The 21,179-nt window shown below is 40.6% G+C and overlaps 1 long non-coding RNA gene and 1 pseudogene across 2 annotated transcripts in view; both read right to left on the reverse strand.

Annotated features, from left to right (window-relative positions):
• The window catches only part of LOC107967697 (uncharacterized), a 71,940-nt gene that overhangs the window by 31,470 nt on the left and 19,291 nt on the right, over positions 1 to 21,179 (reverse strand). Inside the window, exons 6-7 of one of the 2 annotated variants that reach the window (XR_010152750.1) lie at positions 11,031 to 11,155; positions 10,392 to 10,499 (exon numbers count right to left, since the gene is read on the reverse strand). This is a non-coding gene — a long non-coding RNA (uncharacterized LOC107967697). Of the gene's footprint in view, positions 1 to 9,015; positions 10,500 to 11,030; positions 11,156 to 21,179 lie in introns of those variants that run through there. The other variant, XR_010152749.1, reaches the window with a different exon arrangement.
• On the reverse strand, positions 16,824 to 18,095 carry LOC134808839 (glyceraldehyde-3-phosphate dehydrogenase-like; annotated as a pseudogene).

Genomic DNA, 21,179 nt, shown 5'->3' on the forward strand with positions numbered 1-21,179 from the left:
TCTTGTGGCTAACAAAATGTGCCATCCCTTATTACACCTGCAGGTGCCAGGCGGGCAGAGCTCCTGCACCAAGCCCTGCTGCACCTCACCTGATGCACCACATGGGGGGGCTGAAAAGGCTCCGAGGGAAGAACAAGGAAGCCTGACCTGGTAGGGAATTTTGGGTTCCTTTTCTCCAGCTGGGTGGCTCTGCAAGGTACCTGGCACAGGAATGAATGAAAGCACTAGCCAGCACAGCCTGAGCTTTTGCTGAATGTACCATCTTGCCCTAGCATAACATGTGAAGCCTTCATATGAAGACATTCCCTCTGTCTACCTCCCACCCCCTGCAGCCCCTGGCCCAAAATTCCTAAAGTCATACTTATAGTTGGCACAATAATTCACCACAAGCAGATTGGGCAGACAGGGAACAAAACCAACCTTCACCTTCACCCTTAAATGGTGTTGGAATATGTAAGCCTCTGTACCTCTCTCATATATGTCTCCCTAGCATTGAGCACTATACCCGGCACTTGCCCACTCAGCTGAGGGGTGAACTTCCCAGGGGCTCTGCTCTCAATGAGACACAGCCTTGGGGCCCGGGGAAGGCCAGCCATACACAGATGGTATCAGAACACCCAGGCAGAACCACTCCCTACTTCAGCTATAGTAGGTCCAGAAAAGCATCTCAGTGGAGTGTCTTCAGTGAATAAAAAGAATGCATGGAACTACTTTCAATGAATCCCTGGTCTCCAGGAACTGAACTCTGTCAGTCCTTTTACTAGTGTTGAACATTCTTCAAATATATGTATGGGAATGCCAGCTTGAACACAGCATGTACACTTATACCTTTTTCAAATTTCTTAAACAGAGGGAAACATGGGATACAGAACAACTTGCTGCCCACCTCATTGGCTTCCAAAGCTGAGCATTCCTGGCTGCTGGAATGAGGCAGGGCACCAGCTGGATATAGAGAGCACTGAGAACAGTGGCCTGGATCTCAGGGGAACAGCTGGCAATTGAAATCCATTGGAATGTGCTTTGGGTTAGCAGAGATGGCCTGGATCTCAGGGGAACAGATGGCAATTGAAATCCATTGGAATGTGCTTTGGGTTAGCAGAGATGACCTTGACACTGCAGTCTGGCAGCAGAAAACTGCAATCTGCATGGCACTTGAGGTTGTGACAGGGAGACAGGGGAATAAGCATTAACAGCAAAGTTAGAGATAGCTGGGCACTAAGGCTCATGTCTATAATCCCAGAATTCTGGGAGGCCAAGGCAGAAGGATCACTTGAGCCTAGGATTTCAAGATCACCCTGGGCAACATAGGGAGACTCCATCTTTACAAAATTAAAAATGTATCAAAAGCCAATCAGGGCTTGGTGGTGTGCACCTGTGGTCCCAGCCACTCCCAAGGCTAAGGTAGTAGAATCACTTGGCCTGGGAAGTTGAGGATCATGCCACTGCACTCCAGTACTCTGAGTGACAGAGCAAGACGCTGTCAGAAAATAAGAAAACAATAAAAAAGGAAAAAAGGTTAGAGAAAAAAAAGAATGTCTAAATGAATAATGTCAGCGCTGGATTCCCCATGATCTTTTGCTACTTGCCACACTCTGTTCTCCATACAACAGCCTGAGACATGTTTTTAAGTAAATCCAAATCCTATGCCCCACCTATTTAAAACCTTTCTGTGGCTTCCCGATCCATTTACTATACGCTCTAAACTGATCTCCAGCTCTCCTGGGCACTGCATGATCTGCTCATCCTTCCAACGCATTTCCTCATCACTCTCCCTTTCACTCATGATGCCTGAGCCAGATTGACCTCCCTTATATTCCATAAACAAGCAAATCTTTCTTGCCTTTGGATCTTCACATTTATCATTCCCTTAACATAAAACGGTATTCCTCATATCTCATGATTGGCTCTCTGTTGACATGTAGATCTCAGCTGAACTGTTAAGGATGAGGTGAGACATCCCTGACCATCCTCTCCCAAAAACAATCTGCTTCACTCATCACATCACCCTGTTTCTCCCCTTCTAGCTGTTACCGCAACCTGTAACTAACTTATCAGTTGTCTATTTTATTGTTTATCTGTACCTGAATAGGGACCTTAGACAGTCTTGCTCCCCGCTACATTCCCAAGAATCTAGAATCATGCCCAATGTCATAGAGAGCCCCATAAATATTTATTAAATAAATTAATCCATGGAGGCAAAGCTGGACCAAACTACATCAGCACATCTGGAGAATTATAGCAGTCAGAGGAGGAAAACAGTGAGTTAGGATGGAACCCAGCAGAATGGGTCACTACCTAAGCCAACAGACTTGAAAAGTCTTCTATCATTCCTTGACTGGACACTTTCCTGCATGAACCCATGCCATTGTGCAGGTCCACTTTTGCCCAGATTAACCCACAGAGCCAAGAGCTGGGTCAAGGAAACATTTGCATGGAAAACACCAAAAGAGAAAGCAGTCCCACAGGCAGTCCCTCTGGTAATAACTTTTAAGACTATTTGTTTAACCCAAATATATGTATAGGACGTATACCATCCACATATTATAAAGGAAAAATAAACTACCATTGTACAGCTCTGCTTTCATATAACTGCAATTCAGAACACAGAATTCAGGAAAGTGAACAACAAACTTTCAAATCAGCAGTGACTTAAAAAAATTGTTTTCCATAGTGTCTGACTCAAAGGAGCTCCTTTGATTCTTCTCAGAACAAAAGATCTTAAAAGAGCAGCTCAGTAATGACTGAAACAGCCAGTGGATTATAGTTTTTTTTCCACATCCTTTATATCGCTAGGAGATAACTATGGAATGTTGCACTCTGGACAGAAGAGCAATACTTATAAAATATTCCCCAACAAAAATCATACTCTCTATTTTTTATGTTATTTTATTTTTTTATTATACTTTAAGTTATGGGATACATGTGCAGAATGTGCAGGTTTATTACATAGGTATACACATGCCATGGTGGTTTACTGCACCCATCAACCCGTCATCTACATTAGGTATTTCTCCTAATGCTATCCCTCCCCTTGCCCCCCACCCCCCGATAGGCCCTGGTGTGTGATGTTCCCCTCCCTGTGTCCATGTGTTCTCATTGTGCACTTTCCACTTATGAGTGACAACATGCTGTGTTTGGTTTTCTGTTCCTGTGTTAGTTTGCTGAGAATGATGGTTTTCAGCTTCATCCGTGTCCCTTCAAAGGACATGAACTCATTTTTTTTATGGGTGCATAGTATTCCATGGTATATATATGCCACATTTTCTTTATCCAGTCTATCATTGATGGGCATTTGGGTTGGTTCCAAGTCTTTGCTATTATAAATAGTCCTGCAATAAACATACATAAGCATGGGTCTTTATAATCTTTCAGGTATATACCCAGTAATGGGATTGCTGCATCAAATGGTATTTCTGGTTCTAGATCCTTGGGAAATCACCACATTGTCTTCCACAATGATTGAACTCATGTACACTCACACCAACAATGTAAAAGTGTTCCTGTTTCTCCACAACCTCTCCAGCATCTGTTGTTTCCTGACTTTTTAATGATCACCATTCTAACTGGAGTGAGATGGTCTCTCATTGTGGTTTTGATTTGCATTTCTCTAATGGTCAGTGATGATGAGCTTTTTTTCATATGTTTATTGGCCACACAAATGTCTTCTTTTGAGAGTGTGATGCCTCCAGCTTTGTTCTTTTTGCTTAGGATTGTCTTGGCTATACAGGCTCTCTTTTGGTTCCATATAAAATTTAAAGCAGTTTTTTATAATTCTGTGAAGAAAATCAATGGTAGCCTGATGGGAATAGCATTGAATCTATAAATTACTTTGGGTAGTATCACTATTTTCACAATATTGATTCTTTCTATCCATGAGCATGGACTGTTTTTCCTTTTGTTTGTGCCCTCTCTTATTTCTGTGAGCAGTGGTTTGTAGCTCTCATTGAACAGGTCCTTCACATCTGTTGTAAGTTGGATCCCTAGGTATTTTATTCTCTTTGTAGCAATTGTGAGTGGGAGTTCACTCATGATTTGGCTCTCTGTTTGTCTGTTATTGGTGTATAGGAATGCTTGTGATTTTTGCACATTGATTTTGTATCCTGACACTTTGCTGAAGTTGCTTATCAGCTTAAGGAGTTTTTGTACTGAGATGATGGGGTTTTCTAAATATACAATTATGTCATCTACAAACAGAGACAATTTGACTTCCTCTCTTCCTATTTGAATGCCCTTTATTCCTTTCTCTTGCCTGCTTACCCTGGCCAGAACTTCCAATACTGTGTTGAATAAGAGTGTTAAGAGAGGGCATCCTAGTTTCGTGCCAGTTTTCAAAGGGAATACTTCCAGCTTTTGTCCATTCAGTATGATATTGGCTGTGGGTTTGTCATAAATATCTCCTATTATTTTCAGATATGTTCCATCAATACCTAGTTTATTAAGTGTTTTTAGCGTGAAGGGGTGTTGAATTTTGTCTAAGGCCTTTTCTGCATCTATTGAGCTAATCATGTGTTTTTTGTCATTGGTTCTGTTTATGTGATGGATTACATTTACTGATTTGTGTATGATGAATCACCCTTGCATCCCAGGGATAAAGCCAACTTGATCATGGTGCATAACCTTTTGAATTTGCTGCTGGATTCGGTTTGCCAGTATTTTATTGATGATTTTCGCATCAATGTTCATCAGGGATTTTGGCCTGAAATTTTCTTTTTTGTTGTTGTATCTCTGCCAGGTTTTCATATCAGGATGATGCTGGCCTCAGAAAACTAGTTACGGAGAAGTTCCTCTTTTTCTGTTGTTTGGAATAGTTTTAGAAGGAATGGTACCAGCTCCTCTTTGTACCTCCAGTAGAATTCAGCTGTGAATCCATCTGGTCCTGGGCTTTTTTGTTGGTAGGCTATTAATTACTGCCTCAGTTTCGGAACTTGTTATTGGCCTATTCAGGAATTGGACTTTTTCCTGGTTTAGTCTTGGGAGGGTGTATGTGTCGAGGAATTTATCCATTTCTTCTAGATTTTCTAGTTTATTGGATAAAGAGTCATGACCCATCCATGTGCTGTATTCAAGAAACCCATCTCATGTGCAGAGACACACATAGGTTCAAAATAAAGGGATGGAGGAAGATCTACCAAACAAATGGAAAACAAAAAAAAAAGCAGGGGTTGCAATCCTAGTCTCTGATAAAACAGACTTTAAACCAACAAAGATCAGAAGAGACGAAGAAGGCCACTACATAATGGTAAAGGGATCAATTAGACAAGAAGAGCTAACTATCCTAAATAAATATGCATGCAACACAGGAGCACCCAGATTCATAAAACAAGTCCTTAGAGACCTACAAAGAAACTTAGACTCCCATACGATAATAATGGGAGACTTTAACACCACACTATCAACATTAGACATGTCCATGAGACAGAAAGTTAACAAGGATACCCAGGAATTGAACTCAGCTCTGCATCAAGTGGACATCTACAGAACTCTCCACCCCAAATCAACAGACTACACATTTTTTTCAGCACCGCACCACACCTATTCCAAAATTGACCACATACTTGGAAGTAAAGCACTCCTCAGCAAATGTGAAACAACAGAAATTATAACAAACTGTCTCTCAGACCACAGTGCAATCAAACTAGAACTCAGGATTAAGAAACTCACTCAAAACCACTCAACTACATGGAAACTGAACAACCTGCTCCTGAAGGACTACTGGGTACATAACAAAATGAAGGCAGAAAAAAAGATGTTTTTGAAATCAACGAGAACAAAGACACAACATACCAGAATCTCTGGGACACATTCAAAGCAGCGTGTAGAGGGAAATTTATAGCACTAAATGCCCACAAGAGAAAGCAGGAAAGATCCGAAATTGACACCCTAACATCACAAATAAAAGAACTAGAGAAGCAAGAGCAAACACATTCAAAAGCTAGCAGAAGACAAGACATAACTAAGATCAGAGCAGAACTGAAGAGATAGAGACACAAAAATCCCTTCAAAAAATCAATGAATCCAGGAGCTGGTTTTTTGAAAAGATCAATAAAATTGATAGACTGCTAGCAAGACTAATAAAGAAGAAAAGAGAGAAGAATCAAATAGACGCAATAAAAAATGATAAAGGGGATACCACCACCAATACCACAGAAATACAAACTACCATCAGAGAATACTATAAACACCTCTACACAAATAAACTAGAAAATCTAGAAGAAATGGATAAATTCCTCGACACATACACCCTCCCAAAACTAAACCAGGAAGAAGTTGAATCTCTGAATAGAACAATAACAGGCTCTGAAATTGAGGCAATAATTAAGAGTCTACCAACCAAAAAAAGTCCAGGACCAGATGCATTCACAGCTGAATTCTACCAGAGTTGCAAAGAGGAGCTGGTACCATTCCTTCTGAAACTATTCCAATCAATAGAAAAAGAGGGAATCCTCCCTAACTCATTTCATAAGGCCAGCATCATCCTGATACCAAAGCCTGGCAGAGACACAACCAAAAAAGAGAATTTCACACCAATAACCCTGATAAACATCGATGCAAAAATCCTCAATAAAATACTGGCAAACCGAATCCAGCAGCACATCGAAAACTTATCCACCATGATCAAGTGGGCTTCGTCCATGGGATGCAAGGTAGGTTCAAAATACGCAAATCAATGAACATAATCCAGCATATAAATAGAACCAAAGACAAAAACCACATGATTATCTCATTATATGCATAAAAGGCCTTTGACAAAATTCAACAGCCCTTCATGCTAAAAACTCTCAATAAACTAGGTATTGATGGGATGTATCTCAAAATAATAGGAGATATCTATGACAAACCCACAGCCAATATCATACTGAATGGGCAAAAACTGGAAGCATTCCCTTTGAAAACTGGCACAGGACAGGGATGCCCTCTCTCACCACTCCTATTCAACATAGTGTTGGAAGTGCTGGCCAGGGCAATTAAACAGGAGAAGGAAATAAAGGGTATTCAAATAGAAAAAAAGGAAGTCAAATTGTCCCTGTTTGCAGACGACATGATTGTATATTTAGAAAACCCCATCGTCTCAGCCCCAAATCTCCTTAAGCTGATAAGCAACTTCAGCAAATTCTCAGGATACAAAATCAATGTGCAAAAATCACAAGCATTCCTATACACCAATAACAGACAAACAGAGAGCCAAATCATGAGTGAACTCCCAATCACAATTGCTTCAAAGAGAATAAAATACCTAGGAATCCAACTTACAAGGGATGTGAAGGACCTCCTCAAGGAGAACTACAAACCACTGCTCAATGAAATAAAAGAGGATACGAACAAATGGAATAACATTCCATGCTCATGGGTAGGAAGAATCAATGTCGTGAAAATGGCCATACTGCCCAAGGTAATTTATAGATTCAATGCCATCCCCATCAAGCTACAAGTGACTTTCTTCACAGAATTGGAAAAAATTACTTTAAAGTTCATATGGAACCAAAAAAGAGCCTGCATGCCTAGTCAATCCTAAGCCAAAAGAACAAAGCTGGAGGCATCACACTACCTGACTTCAAACTACACTACAAGGCTACAGTAACCAAGACAGCATGATACTGGTACCAAAACAGAGATATAGACCAATGGAACAGAACAGAGCCCTCAAAAATAATACCACACATCTACAACCATCTGATCTCTGACAAACCTGACAAAAACAAGAAATGGGGAAAGGATTCCCTATTTAATAAATGATGCTGGGAAAACTGGCTACCTATATGTAGAAAGCTGAAACTGGATCCCTTCCTTACACCTTATACAAAAATTAATTCATGATGGATTAAAGACTTAAATGTCAGACCTAAAACCATAAAAACCCTAAGAGAAAACCTAGGCAGTACCATTCAGGACATAGGCATGGGCAAGGACTTCATGTCTAAAACACCAAAAGCAATGGCTACAAAAGCCAAAATTGACAAATGGGATCTAATTAAACTAAAGAGCTTGTGCACAGCAAAAGAAACTACCATCAGAGTGAACAGGCAACCTACAGAATGGGAGAAAATTTTCCCAACCTACTCATCTGACAAAGGGCTAATATCCAGAATCCACAAAGAACCTAAACAAATTTACAAGAAAAAATCAAACAATCCCATCAAAAAGTGGGCAAAGGATGTGAACAGACACTTCTCAAAAGAAGACATTTATGCAGCCAACAGACACATGAAAAAATGTTCATCATCACTGGCCATCAGAGAAATGCAAATCAAAACCACAATGAGATACCATCTCTCACCAGTCAGAATGGCCATCATTAAAAAGTCAGGAAAAAGCAGGTGCTGTAGAGGATGTGGAGAAATAGGAACACTTTTACAATGTTGGTGGGACTGTAAACTAGTTCAACCATTGTGGAAGACAGTGTGGCTATTCCTCAAGGATCTAGAACTAGAAATACCACTTGACCCAGCCATCCCATTACTGGGTATATACCCAGAGGATTGTAAATCATGCTGCTATAAAGACACATGCACATGTATGTTTATTGAGACACTATTCACAATAGCAAAGACTTGGAACCAACCCAAATGTCCATCAATGATAGACTGGATTAAGAAACTGTGGCACATATACACCATGGAATACTATGTAGCCATAAAAATGGATGAGTTCTTGTCCTTTGTAGGGACATGGATGAAGCTGGAAACCATCATTCTGAGCAAACTATCACAAGGACAGAAAGCCAAACACCGCATGTTCTCACTCATAGGTGGGAATTGAACAATGAGAATACTTGGACACAGGGTGGGGAACACCACATACTGGGGCCTGTCGTTTGGTGGGGGAGGGGGGAGGGATAGCATTAGGAGATATACCTAATGTAAATGACAAGTTAATGAGTGCAGCACACGATCATGGCACATGTGTACATATGTAACAAACCTGCAGGTTGTGCACATGTACCCTAGAACTTAAAGTATAATAATAATAAAAAAAAGAACATGCTCCTTTAGTTCAGAGGAGTTTGTTATTACCCACCTTCTGAATCCTACTTCTGTCAATTGGTCAAACTCATTTTTCTGTTGAGTTTTGTTCCCTTGCTGGTGAGGAGTTGTGATCCTTTGGAGGAGAAGAGGCATTCTGGTTTTGGGAATTTTCAGCATTTCTGCACTGGTTTTTCCTCATCTTCGTGGATTTATCTACCTTTGATCTTTGATGCTAATGACCTTCAGATGGGGTTTTTGTGTGGGTGTCCTTTTTGATGATGTTGATGTTATTGCTTTCTGTTTGTTAGTTTTTCTTCTAACAGTCAGGCCTCTCTTCTGCAGGTCTGCTGGAGTTTGCTGGAGGTCTGCTGAAAACCCTGTTTGCCTGGGTATCAGCAGTGGAGGCTGCAGAACAGCAAAGATTGCTGCCTTCTCCTTCCTCTGGAAGCTTCATCCCAGAGGGGCACCTGCCAGATGCCAGTCAGAGCTCTCCTGTATGAGCTGCCTGTTGACCCATGCTGGGACATGTCTCCCAGTCAGGAGGCATGTGGGGTCAGGGACCCACTTGAGGAGGCAGTCTGTCCCTTAGCAAAGCTCAAGCACTGTTCTGGGAGATCCACTGCTCTCTTCAGAGCTGGCAGGCAGAAACGTTTAATTCTGCTGAAGCTGTGCCCACAACCACCCCATCCCCCAGTGCTCTGTCTCCGGGAGATGGGACTTTTATTTATGACCTTCTGACTGGGGTTGCTGCCTTTCTTTCAGAGATGCCTTGCCAAGAGTGGAGGAATCTAGAGAAGCAGTCTGGCTATAGTAGCTTTGCTGTTCTGTGGTGAGTTCCACCCAGTCCAAACTTCCCAGTGGCTTTGTTTACACTGTCAGAGGAAAACCGCCTACACAAGGTTCAGTAATGGCAGATGCCCCTCTCCCCACCAAGCTCAAGCTCCCCTGGTTGACTTCAGAATGCTGTGCTGGCAGTGGAAATTTCAAGCTAGTAGATCTTAGCTTGCTGGGCTCCATGCTGGTGGGGCACACTGAGCAAGACCACTTGGCTCCCTGGCTTCAGCCCCTTTCAAGGGAGTGAAATGGTTCTGTCTTGCTGGTGTTCCAGGCACCACTGGGGTACAAAAAATAACTCCTGCAGCTAGCTCAATGTCTGCCCAAATGGCCACCCAGTTTTGTGCATGAAACCCAGGGCCCTGGTGGTGTAGGCACCAAAGGGAATATCCTGGTCTGCAGGTTGCAAAATCTGCGGGAAAAGCATGGTATCTTGGCCAGATATCACAGTCCCTCATGGCTTCCCTTGGCTAGGGAAGGTAGTTTCCAGACCCCTTGTGCTTCCTGGGTGAGGCGACACCCCACCCTGCTTCTGCTCACCCTCCATGGGCTGCGTCCACTGTCTAACCAGTCCCAATGAGATGAACCAGGTACCTCAGTTGGAAATGCAGAAATCACCCGCCTTCTGCGTTGGTCTCACTGGGAGCTGTAGATTGGAGCTGTTCTTATTCAGCCATGTTGCCAGATTCCCATACTCTCTATCTATTAAACAGTGCAGCAGAGGAAAATCAGAGGAAAGGGGAAAAAAGCAGGTGTCATTAGAATACTTGGAAAAATAGTAGGTACTTTGGAGAATTGTGGTCATTTAAAAGAAGCTCAGAAGTCTAAATTAGATGTCACTGTAAATGGGTTGATAAAAAGAAAAGGGAAATTGACCATGATTCCACTGTTAGGCCTTCACTTTTTATTCAGGTCTCAAATTGGCTGCTGCTTTGGTGGACTGATAATTTCAGGACACAGAGTGGAGGGTCTTTAATCTGGCAGCAAAGATGGAGTGCTTGTGCTGAAAGTTCAGGGACATACTAAGAAAGAACATGTCTATGGGTGACTGTCTGGCTGTTGCAGCAGTAACAGTGCCATAGTGGGACAGGATGCCCAGATGACCATGATCCTTGAAGATGACCTCCATTACCCTGATTTGTGTGGCAACATGTGACTTGGAAAAAAATGGAAGCTTTATGATTTCGTCTGTTTGTGCTAGTATAACAAAATATATGAGGTCGGATAACTTACAAACAATTGGAACTTATTTCTCATGTTCTAGAGGCTGGGAAGTCAGTAATGAAGGTCCTGTTATGTTCCATGTGTGGTGAGAGCCCAGCATCTCCTTCCAAGACAGCATCTTGTTGCTGCATTCTCTGCAAGAGATGGACACTGTGTCTTCACATGGTGGGAGAATGGAAGGAGCCACCTAGTTCTTTCAAGCCCTCTTATAAGGTCACAGTCCCATTCATGAGGACCCTGTCATCATATATTAATCATTTCCTAAAGGAACCAGTTTAAATCCTATCACATTGGCAATTAAAATTCAACCTATGGATCTGGAAGAGATATATTAAGACCATACAATTTCACAAGATCAAGAAGGAATACGGGACAAGGGTAATCTTGGTATAGCCTAACTCATGCACTGCTGCAAGGGACTTTGGGAATATTTTTTACTTCAAGTCACAGAGCCAAGGCCAGAGACAAGAAAAAACACAGGAGTGAAGGAAAGAGTAAAATATTCATTGTCAAGACCTAGAATGTTACAGGATTTTATGGCCCATTGACTAATATTTATTCTGTGCAATGCAATGACCTTCAAGAAAAGTAGCAGAGAGTTTTCAGATCAGGGATTCAGGAACCATAGAAACAAATTAAAATTGACTAGTTCAGTTCTTCAAGAGTAAATAAGAAAGGATATATCTTTATTTTGGTCATATTGGATAGCTTTAGTAGATAGATGGAGGCTTTCTCAATAAAGTACTACAGAGCTAAATAAATGGCAGAGACTTAAGTCTAAGAAATCTCCTCTTACTCAGGAGTCTCCAAGAACATGACCTCAGACATTGGGCAGACTCATTAGAGAGCTCTCCCACCAGCCATGTCCTACAGCATATGATCAAACCTAGGCAGACTTTGCTCTCCTCTGGCCTGTTCCCCAACCCTCATACCCTTGTCCTCCATCAGGAATCTGCCTCGCAGACAGTGGGACTTGGTGCCCTTTCTAGATATTTACTCTTTGGAAGTTCACATCTAGATCATAGAACTCTTTCTCACATACAACTTTTCTCACTCTCTTTTTATTTGTGTTCAATTCATAGCCATGGTCTCATGATTCTCCTCACATCAGAAAAAGATAAGAACATCTCAGTACTAAATTGTTCTTTGTGGTTAAATAAATAAATAAGTAAAGCCTTGAAGATAAGACTTGAAATCAGAGAAAACATAAGCAGGATAACATCCACCTCTCCAAACACCCAATCACAGTCTCATGAATCAATTTTTTTCATGCTTTCATGCTGGCTAGTAATCATGTTGCAAAATTTACCAAAGTTTCTTTTTATTACAGGGACTTCAAAGCAGGCATAACGGACTGCTTAAGGTCATCTCTTCAACCCTGAAATCACCAGCTGAGGACTTCTGGGATTCAACAGAGATTGGTTTGTGGTAAGAGTGAAACAAATCACATGAGCATATAGTATTAAAGCAATCTGGTATACAGACAATGCAGACAATGATGTTAGCTTACTTTATAAGAGAATGTAGTAGAAGCTCTCTTTGAATACATCCACCTGGTGATAACTGTGCTCCTGGACACACATGTGTGTAATTTTTTAAGTTGTGTCTGTACTCAGAGGACAAGATCCAAAATTCCAAGGGAAATGGCAAGAATATTAAGATAATGCCAAAATACTTTTCTCCACTGCTAAGAAACAGGGAAAAATGAATGTCCACAGTAAACTGAAGAGGTGCATATAAAATCTCAGAAGGAATCTCTTAACTCCTAGAAATTCTTACATTTGTAATGCAATCTGATACAAACATAGGCAAAAGACCTGAACAGACACCTTGCCAAAGAAGATGTATAGAATGCAAAAAACCATGTAAAAAGATATTCAACATCATATGTCATTAGAGAATTGCAAACTAAAATGAAAATAAGATACCACTGCACATCCATTAGAATGGTGAAAATCCACAACACTGACAACACCAAATGCTAGCAAGAATGTGGAGCATCAAGAATGCTCATCCATTGCTGGTGGGGATGCAAAATGGTACAGACTCTTTGTAAGGCAGTTTGGCAGTTTTTTTTAAAACTAAACATATTCTTATATTCTTACCATATGATCCAGCAATCATGCTTTATTTAATTTACACAAACAAATTGGAAACTTATTTCTTAAAACTTACTTTGAAGTTAGATCTTTTTTTTCTTTCTTTCTTTCTTTTTTTTTTTTTTTTTTGGACAGAGTTTCGCTCTTGTTGCACGGGCTGGAATGCAATGGCATGATCTTGGCTCACTGAAACCTTTGCCTCCAGGGTTCAAGTGATTCTCCTGCCTCAGCCTCCCAAGTAGCTGGGATTACAGGCATTCACCACCATGCCTGGCTAATGTTGTGTTTTTATTAGAGACGGGGTTTCTTCATGTTGGTCAGGCTGGTTTTGAACTCCCAACCTCAGGTGATATGCCCACCTCAGCCTCCCAAAGTGCTGGGATTACAGGCATGAGTCATCGTGCCTGGCTGGTTAGATCTTTATAGGGGTTTTATTCATGATTATCAAAACTTCGAAGAAGTCAAATTGTCTTTCGAAAATTGAATGCATAAACAAACTGTGGTACATCCAGACAATGATATATTATTCAGTGATAAAGAAGAGAAAAGCAATCAAGCCATAAAAAGACATGGAGGAAACTTAAATGTATATAAATGGAAGAAGCCAAAATGAACGGGGTACATGCACTGTGATTCCAACTGTATGACATTCTAGAAAAGGCAAAACCTTGGAGACAGTAAAAACATCAATGGCTGTCAGGGTCAGGGTGCACAAAGGAATGAATAGGTAGAGGACAAAGATTTTAGGGCAGATGATACTAAAATGGTGGTGATATGTCATTATACATTTGTCAAAACTCAGAGAATGTAGAAGACCAAGAGTAAACTTTGGACTTTGAGTGATAAAGATGTGTCAATGCAGGTCAATTCATTTTAATAAATGTACCATCCTGGTGGAGGGTGTTGATAGTGGGGGAGGTTATGTATGTTTGGATGTGGGAGTATACAAGAACTATCTGCTGTTTCCCTTAATCTTGTTGTGAAGTTAAAACTATTATAGAAAATAAAGCCCACTTTAAAACTTAAATGAGATAATACATGCAAAGCACCTGATATATAGTAAAGGGCTCAATTAATATATTATTAGAGCTCATATGTAGAGCTTTCTATGTGCAAGGAGATGTCCCGTATGACCTATTGGTCTGATCTTAACTGATTCATCTTTAAAATAAAGTTCTAGAGTGGACTTGCTGGGTCAAGTGTGTGAAAGTTTAAAATATTTTGTCAGATACTCACTCGAAATTTTCATCAACTTACACTTCCAAAAATAACACGCCTGTTTCCCCACATCTTCACCAACACTTAGTAACTTGAGATATTTTAATATTTACTAAACTACTTGTGGCTTTCACACTGGGTTCGATGAAGGGTTCATGTTCTTTGTAATGCAAAAGAAATCCCCACAGAAAAAGGCACCTCACTGGAAGTATGACAATCTACCTTTTTTTTTCTTAAACATTGGAATTTCAAGAGCTCTTGCATCAGCATAAAGTTTGATTTCCTCTGAAAACTCAACTGGGGAAAGATCTAATTTCAAGCTCCCTTGCAGAGTTCTTGGGAGATTCAGTTCCTTGCAGGTTACTAAACTGAAAACCTCAGTTCCCCCTTGACTGTTGGATGCCTTCAGTCCCTTGCTATATTGTCCTCTCCAGCATGGCAGCTTGCTTCATCAAAGCCAATGAGAAAGCGGAAGTGTAAAAGCAAGATGGAAGTCACAATACTTTCTAATCTAATCATGGAAGTAATATTTCATCACTTTTGTCCTATTATACCGGCTAAAACAATTCACTAGTTTTAGCCCACGTACAAGGGAATGAATACCAGGAGGTAGAGATCACTGGATTCACCTTAGAGGCTGGCTACTATACCATCACTGTCAGCATCTAGAGCACCTGGTTGAATGCCATCTATGTGACCTCACCCCACCCAAGATAACTGGCAGACAGAGTAATAAGTAGAAGAAGGAAATCAGATTTTTCTAAAGCCTACTCCTTCCTCACTTTGAAGGCCTTCTGGGAAAGACAGCAAAGTTGAGCTCATATAAACCAAAAGCTCTGGTCCCAGTTCTCCCTGTATGGTGGGGAGAATTGCCCATTCTTTCTTACTTCTGACAACTGGCTCTTCAAGTACACTTCAAATACCTGAGAACCTATTCATATCCATTCTCTGAATGGGAAGAAAATTGCTCCTCCTTGGCAAACATCTTTGGCCTGGGCAAAAGTCCCAGGCTCTCATTAGTATGGGAAACTTTCCACTTTTTTCATTTTTGTGGTCACTGTTCTCTTCTATATCCTTTTATGTATTAGTCCATAAGCACTAAGTTTTGAAAGCACTAAGACATTCTAGAGTCCTTGATTGTTCACCCATCCTTCCATTTCTTTATTCAATAAACATGTATTAAGTTCCTATTATGTCAGATGTGCAAATTCTTATGGTAATAAAAAGATGTATGAGACATAGACACTTTATTTAGTCAAACACTCAACAATATTTGAACATCTACTGTGTACAAGGTGCTAAGGATCAATAAAGGAGTAGTGCAGTTTAAGACAACACAACAAAAACAAACTCTTCACTCCACTGGCTGTAACACCTTTCTACTCTGAGATCTTCATGGCACAACTTCTTGAACAAGTGTTGTTTTCAATAGTCACTCTCTTCACATTTTTCTTCTATTCCTCAACATACAGAAGAAATGTGGGTTGGACTTTCCAGTTGAACTTTCAACCCAACTATTTGTGGAAATTGCTATTACCAAATTACTTATGATGTTGCCAAAACAAATGATCAATTCTCTTCCTGTTACATTTCATGCATCAGAAGCATCCAACATAGTGGACCACATTCTTTTTGAAATACTTTCTTCACTTGACTTTTACAACGCCATCCGCTCCTAATTTTCCTCCTGCCGGCCACCGACTCCTACTCAGTATCTTTAGCTGGTCCCTCCTCCTCTGTTCAACCTCTAAATGTCGATATGTCTATTCCAGGATTCAGCCTAGAAACTTTTCCTTTTATCCTTGAATATTCTTACCCTAGCTTATTTCATCTAGTCCTGGGCTTTTAAAAATCACTTTACGCTACTCATGTCCAAGTTGACCTCTCTAGGACTATAGCACAAGGGGTATAATTATTCTAAAGTAACCCAGAAGTTTAATAAGCTGGCCAAGAAGAGGGATTTTCTTTTTCCCAGCATGAGGGACTCTACCTAGTATATGTCCCTATAGAATGGGTGGCTTTCTCTCCTAAGAAAAGGAAAACCCTTTGCACGAGCCCCAAAAACTCTAGGTTCTGGGCAGTTGATTTTCCCAGATAATGTTGTGAACAGCTGGCACCTAAATCTAGACTGTTTCACACCAAAAGCCTGTGTGTTCCTCCATTGATAAAGCTGTGTCCTCATGCTAACACGATAAAAAATTATAGTAAGGGAAACTAGTCTTCCTACACTGAAACACAGACTCATATTGTGAGCCCAGTAATTTCCTGACCATTTATGCATCAGTGTAAGATAGGAGGATGGGGAAATCATGCAATCTATTCTTTTGCTGATTAGTAATCTTTGTGAGTTTTCCTAATACAGCATTTTTTTTTTGGCTGAACGCAGACGAATTTATTGATGGTACACAACAAGGTGGGGCTCCCTAGGCCTCTCCCTCTTCAGAGGGTCTGCATGGAAACTGTGAGGAGGGGAGATTCTCATTGTGGTGGGGCACTGAGTGTGGCAGGGACTCCCCAGAAGCTGAGGGCCTCTGTTTTCCTCTCATGCTCTCGCTGGGGCTGGTGGTCCAGAGATCTTACTCTTTGAAGGCCCTGTGGGCAATGAGGTCGATCACCCTTTTGCTGTAGCCAAATTCACTGTCATACCAGAAAATGAGCTTGAGAAAGTGGTCACTGAGGGCAATGCCAGTCCCAGGATCGAAGGTGGAAGAGTGGGTGTCGCAGTTAAAGTCAGAGGAGACAAGCTGGTTCTCAGTGCAGCCCAAGATGCCCTCGAAGGGGAACTCCGATGCTGCTTCAACACTTTCTTGATGTCATCATTTTTGGCAGGATTTACATAGGCAAGTCAGGTCCACAAATAACATGTTGGCAGTGGGGACACGAAACGTCATGCCAGTAAGCCTCCTGTTCAACTCAGGGATGACATTTCCCATAGCCTTGACAGTGCCAGGAGATGCAGGAATGGCATTATGGAGAGCCCCGCGACTGTCATGGCATACTTTCCTGGAGGGGCTATCCACAGTCTTCTGGGTGGCAGCGATGTGTGGACTGTCGCCATAAGTCCTTCCATGACACCAAAGTTGTCATGGATGAACTTGGCCAGGGGTGCTAAGCAGTTAGTGGTACAGGTGACATTGCTGATGATCTTGAGGTTGTTGTCATACTTCTCATGGTTCATGCGCGTCTCAGATATGGGGGCGTCAGCAGAGGGGCAGAGATAATGACCCTTTTGGATCCCTCCTGCAAGCGAGCCCCAGCCTTCTCTATGGTGGTGAAGATGTCGGTGGACTCTATGATGTACTCAAGGCCAGCATCACCCTATTTGATTCTGGTGGGATCTAGCTTTTGGAAAATGGTGGTTAAATTTGTATTCATGACAAGCTTCCCGTTTTCAGCTTTGACGGTGTCATGGAATTTGCCGTGGGTGGAATCATACTGGAATATGTAGACCACGTAGTCGAGGTCAATGATGGGGTCATTGATGGCAACAGTATCCACTTTAACAGAGTTAAAAGCAGCCCTGGAGGCCAGGCACCCAATATAGCCAAACCCATTGACTCCAGGCTTCACCTTCACTGTGGTGCCTTGGGGATGCCGCTGGCGTTGCACAAGAAAATGTGGCTGTCTGTCGAACGGGAGAAGCAGAAAGCTACAGCATATTATTTCACCCATAATTATCATATTGAGAAATTCTTTGCAAAATCTGATACCAATAGGTGGTGACTCAGATGGGTATCACTTGACATAGCATGCTGACCTTCCCCGAGCATCATGTGGACAATTCAGTTGTCTCAGTATTACTTGTTTAAAAGACTATCCTTTTGCTCCAATGAATTACTTTTGTGAAAATCAATTGACCCTATGATTTTGGCCGTTAACTAACACATAAGCAATAATTTCCTCAAAATGGATTATAGGCCTAAATTTAAAGGCCAAATTATACACCTCTTAGGAGAAAACATAGATTAACATACTCATGAACTTGAGTTCGACAAAATCCCGATGTTTCCTGGTAGAAGAAAAAAGTTGAAATATTGAGTCATGATCAAAACTAAAACTGTTTGCATTTTAAAAGACATCAATAAGATAATGGAAATATAATCCAGAGACTGAGAAAAAAATTTCAAGTCATACATTTGATAAAAGATTTGTATCCAAAATATAAAATACACTGACAACTAAATAGCAAAAAGATAAATAAACCAATTTTAAGTTGGGCAAAATATTTGAATAGCCATTGCACCAAAAGGTGTAGGAATAGCTAATAAAGCACATGAAAAGATGGTCAGTATCATCAGTCAGCAGGGAAATGCAAATCAAAACTACAATGAGACACCACTTCTTACCCACTAGAATGCTATGATAAAAATGAAGGACAATAACAATTGAGGAAGTGAAATAACAATGATGTGGAAAAATTGAAATACTCATGCATTGTTGATGGGACATGCAGCCATGTTGGAAAGCAGTTTGGCAGTTTCTTAAAATGTTGAAGATACATTTACCGTATTACCTAGCACTTTCATTCCTTGTTGTCTACTCCAAAGGAAAAAAACCTATTTCCACACAACACATGAATGTGAATATTAGTAGCAGCTTTATCCATAATAGTCCATAAAGTAGCAACACATCAAATATCTATCAGCTGATGAAAGAATAAACAAATGGGAGTGATCCATACAATTTAATAGAATTTAGCACCTAAAAAAATAAAATATTGATACGTGCTACAACACAGGTGAACCACAAAAGCACATTAATCTAAGTGAAAGAAGACAGATACAAAAAACCACATGTTGTATGACTCTATTTTTATGATATCCAGAAAAGACAAATCTGTAGTGTCAGTAAGTCAATTAGGGGTTGTCTGGAGCTGGGGAGTGGGAATAAGGGGTGGTATTGATGAGCATGAGGGATTTCTTAGGAATTATAGAAATGTTCCAAAACAAGATTGTGATGATGGTCAAACAAGTCTAAAATTTTACTAAAAATAATTAAACTGTACACTTAAAACAGGTGAATGTTATGATATGTCAATTATACCTCAGTAAAGCTGTTTAAAAACAAAAGAATGTTAGCAGTGTGGCCTTATTGACCCCTAATCAGTCTTGCTCTTTGTTTTATTTCTTGCTTTCTTTAGTGCTTACATGTATTAGTTTCACTCAGAGACTCCAAGAGACACTGGCTGAAATCTACCAGCCTCCAGAACTCTCAACAGCTAAGGAAATGAGTGACCCTCTCCTGAAGGCGATGGGGATTGTTAAGGTGCACTCCAGCATCTGTTATAGCACGTAAAGGCACATGATGCACCTGAGTGGTTTCAGGTAGTGCTCCACATGTCTCAGCAAGATCCAGGGCCTGCAGCTAGTTCTCTTAGCTTCAGAGAACAAGCTGCTGCATCCTGGGTCACAGGGCTAACCTTTCCTAGGCAAGTGCGTTTGAAGCATTGATATTCAGATCCCAACTAGAAGGTGAATGTCTACAACATGGGAGGAGGGCAAGACCTAGAGTGGGGTTTCAAACCAAACCATTTCTGGAGTATTACTTCCAACAATTGCAGAAAGCATTCTTGTTAAGGGCTTATGGCATGTTCACCAACATAGACCATATGCTGCACCATAAAACAAGTCTCAATATATATCCAAAGATCAAAATCATACAGAGTATATGCTCTGGCCACAATAGTATTTGATTATAAAGGCATAATAATAAGATATCTAGAAAATCCCCAACTTTTAGAAAACAAGCAGCATGCTTCTGATTAACACTTGGGTCAAAGAAGAAATCACAAGAAAATATTTTAAACATCATTAACTGAATGATGATAACCCAGCATTAAAATGTTGGATACAGCTAACATAGTGTCTAGAGAGAAATTTACAACTTTAATTGTCTATACTGGAAATGAGCAAAGGAGTAAAGTTAATTATCTATGATTTTATCATAAGAATCCTGAAAAAGAAGAGTGAAATAAACCCAAAGTCAATAAATGTAAGTCAATTAAAAAATAATGAAAATCATGAAATAGAAAAATGAACAAACAATAGAGACAACCAATGGTCAATTTTTCTATACTCCATGCACAATACCTATGAGGTGGATTGAGGGAAGGGCAGAGAGATAACAGAGAACAGGCAGAAAAATCTTTCTGGAGTGAAAGAAATGATCTATATCTTCTTTTGGGTGGTACTTAAATGGGCATATATGACTGTCAAGGTTCACTGACACTGAACACTGGAGATCTGGGCATTGATTTATTTATAAATTACATCTCGATTTTTTAAAATAGAGGAAAGTGTCTTGGGGAGCTTACGATGGAGATATGTGGGCAGTTCTGGGGCATAGGCTTCAAAAGCACTTACAGCATCTCCAGGAATTTGCTGAGAATTGTTTTGCAGGCAAAAATATAAGATAAGTTCAAACATCTATGATAAAAGTCATTGTGGCATACAACTAAAAATCCCTATTCTTGTGGTACAGGTCATATCATTAAGTGGTTATCACTAGATAGCTTTCCTTCAATGATGTTCTTCATCTAGGAACACAGAAGTCTCCAGGGGAAAATGGCGATTGAAGTTTTGGATATATTGAGCTCGAAAGAAAGTCACCTCCATAAAACTTAGTGATTGGAGCTGTCACCCTTGCAAATTTCTAAACTCTGCAAGATAGCAGCAACATTTCAAATGATACTCTGACAGAGGAGATAATGGGCTAACGTAGATTTCCCTCCAGATGTATTTATTGCACAAGGACAAAATTCACATTTCACTGGGAGATTTCTCCCACTCTAGTTTAAGATCACAGGTTGCAGATCCCAGACAGCTGGTATCAACTGGCCAGT

Source organism: Pan troglodytes, chromosome 1 (assembly GCF_028858775.2).
Source record: "Pan troglodytes isolate AG18354 chromosome 1, NHGRI_mPanTro3-v2.0_pri, whole genome shotgun sequence".
In the NCBI taxonomy this organism is placed as follows: Eukaryota; Metazoa; Chordata; class Mammalia; order Primates; family Hominidae; genus Pan; species Pan troglodytes.